Consider the following 2572-nt stretch of genomic DNA (forward strand, 5'->3'; position numbering starts at 1 on the left):
CATTTTAGAGTTATATATGCTAAGGTTGCAAATTGTTTTCGGCTGGGAGTTGTGGCGTGCTCCTGTAATCCAGCTACTTGGAGGCCGGGGTCGTTGGACGGTTTGAGGGCGGGGGCTCTGCTCCTCGGTGCTCTATGTCGATCGGGTGTCCGCGCTAAGCTCGGCATCAATATGGGTCCCTCGGGGGAGCCTAGGGGGTCCAGGTTGTCTAAGGAGGGACGTACTGGCCCAGGGTGGAAACACAGCAGGCAAAAGTCCCCGTGTCGAGCAGTAGTGGGATCGCGCCTGTGAATAGGCATCGTTGGGTAGCCCGTCCAATATAGTCGGACACGATTCTTTTTCATTTTATTTATTTTGCTATAAAATTATTCATTTTCTTTCCATCTATAGCCATTGAGGTAATTTCTTTTACTTTCTTTTACATACTCGTTCTGATTATAACCCAGTTAATGATATTGTCTTTTATTTTTAGAATTAACTGTACGAAAAGATACATTATAATCATACATAATTTTTATTTTCACGATTCTTTTCTCTTCTAAGCTATTCGGTTTTTCTCTAAAACCTTGTAACCGCTAGCTACATCTTAAAGAGTCGGTATGTGTTCTACCAATAATAATAATAATAATAATAATAATAATTGTCATTATCATTATTATTATTAATTATTATTCCATTGAATAGTTGGTATTATGAAATTAATTTCCAAATGAAATATATGATGTAATTAATTAATAAATTTTAACAGGAAAACATTTGTGAATCTTTCAGAGTACAATATTTCATGATGAATATTAAAATTACAGTCTGCATATGTTCTTAAAAGTTTTATGTTTTTAATATTTTTCTTATTCTTTTTAAAATTTGATTCTATGTATAATTTGTACCCTCGCAGGTCAAGGAAATAGAGACTCTAGTTATGAAAATCATTATGAAGATAATGAAATGATACTGGCGATTGCCATTTCTGAAATACATACGTATGTTCTTTCTTATAAGATGAGTCTAAGTGCAAGTAACAGATCCTGATGTTCCATCATATAATGCGCTGGCAGATCAATATCTATGTTGTTTGTTCTATTGATCACTCCTGACAAACTGCATGGAACCAGATCTGAGGGCGCATTATGCATACATTCTACAGAAACTGATTTGGTGAAATTCAGTAACAGCTGGGACATTCATGAAGGTATTATTGATGAATTATTTTTGTTATGAAACACTGCAAGCTTTACTGTGCAGAACATAATGTATTATTATATCAGCTATATGAGGGAATATATTCAGTTTTGGCGGATATCTTTGAGGGAGTAATGCACTTGACAAAAATAAGAGAAAACCTATTTTAAAAGTTATTCCCTTTATTTGGACAAGTATATATATTGAATGTATTACACGACAACCCCGCCCCCTTTCTCTCTCTCATCATTTCTCTCCAATGGAAATTTGCCTTTCTAGGATGTTTTTTTTGCTGTTGTTATTTTGTTAAAAAGGACATGAAATTGATATTAGTAATCCAAACATAGTTCAATTTATTTGAATATGTCACTGTATCAAATTTTCTGTTGCCGTAGGTAGTTTGTGGGATGGTACCTTGACCCATGACTACCCATGTACAGTGTTTATCAAATAGGAGAAAAATAATACATTTACTATTGTAATGATATATACCAGAAAAATTGATGGAGTTAATTGAAAACAACACAGATGATCTTATTTCCGTGAGATTTGCATAACAGAATGATACTCTAGTCAGTTCTTTTGTACCACCATCACATATTGGTTAAGATATGTGTTTTGTTCAGTTTCTCTAGTACTTCTCGCTGCATCTTGTATATCTTTTGTGTATGGATACATGCCAAGTGCAAAGAAAGCTTATTCACAAAGTCACAGATTTATAAAGAATGTATGTTTTCGTAACGTTACGTTTACGAAGTGTGAAATCAGCACCTATCAGCAGCCCCTTCAGAGGTTGTGAGAGGCTCGGGACACGTTAAAATTGTGAGGTCCCAAGGCCCTGTTAATATTGCAGTTTGTAAATGATTCGAATGTACAAATAAGCCCATATAATTTACTATATACAGAATTAAAAGACAACTAAGTACACATTGAAGTATATTTAATATTATACTATTATATATAAAAAGCGAGGATCCTTAGGGGTTGAGACCCGGGCCATATCGTCTTCTTTGCCCTCCCACCCTGATTGGGCCCGCCTACGAGTCTTCGTCTGTGAGCAAAACATCCATTGTTTTATATTGCAAATCTATGGATACGTTGCATACTCTAAGTTTCTTATTGATTTCTATATGGTCATTTGACTAAGACCGTATAGAAATTGTGATTTACTTGTGATCCGTCACAGATAGACACTTTCGTTTAGGAAATCAAACTTTGTTGGAAAGCGGGAACATATACACAGACAGACAGACAGACAGACAGACACTCATGCACAGAGCAGCATTACTCCATTGTGATTGTAGGCAAGTGTGGCCTGTATTGTATGCGTCAGTGACTATGCTTAAGTTGTGTGTTTGATTCGAGTTACTTTGGCATGCATTATTGGTCACAA

General features: G+C 35.6%; 1 non-coding gene across 1 annotated transcript; it reads left to right on the plus strand.

Moving 5' to 3' along the window:
- Nucleotides 1-41: 41 nt before the first annotated feature.
- LOC149793839 (signal recognition particle RNA) lies at nucleotides 42-339 on the plus strand. Its single transcript, XR_016423114.1, has one exon.
- Nucleotides 340-2572: the final 2233 nt, after the last annotated feature.

The sequence above is a fragment of the Sinohyriopsis cumingii genome, chromosome 8 (assembly GCF_028554795.1).
Source record: "Sinohyriopsis cumingii isolate HCF-2022 chromosome 8, ASM2855479v2, whole genome shotgun sequence".
NCBI classification, from domain to species: domain Eukaryota; kingdom Metazoa; phylum Mollusca; class Bivalvia; order Unionida; family Unionidae; genus Sinohyriopsis; species Sinohyriopsis cumingii.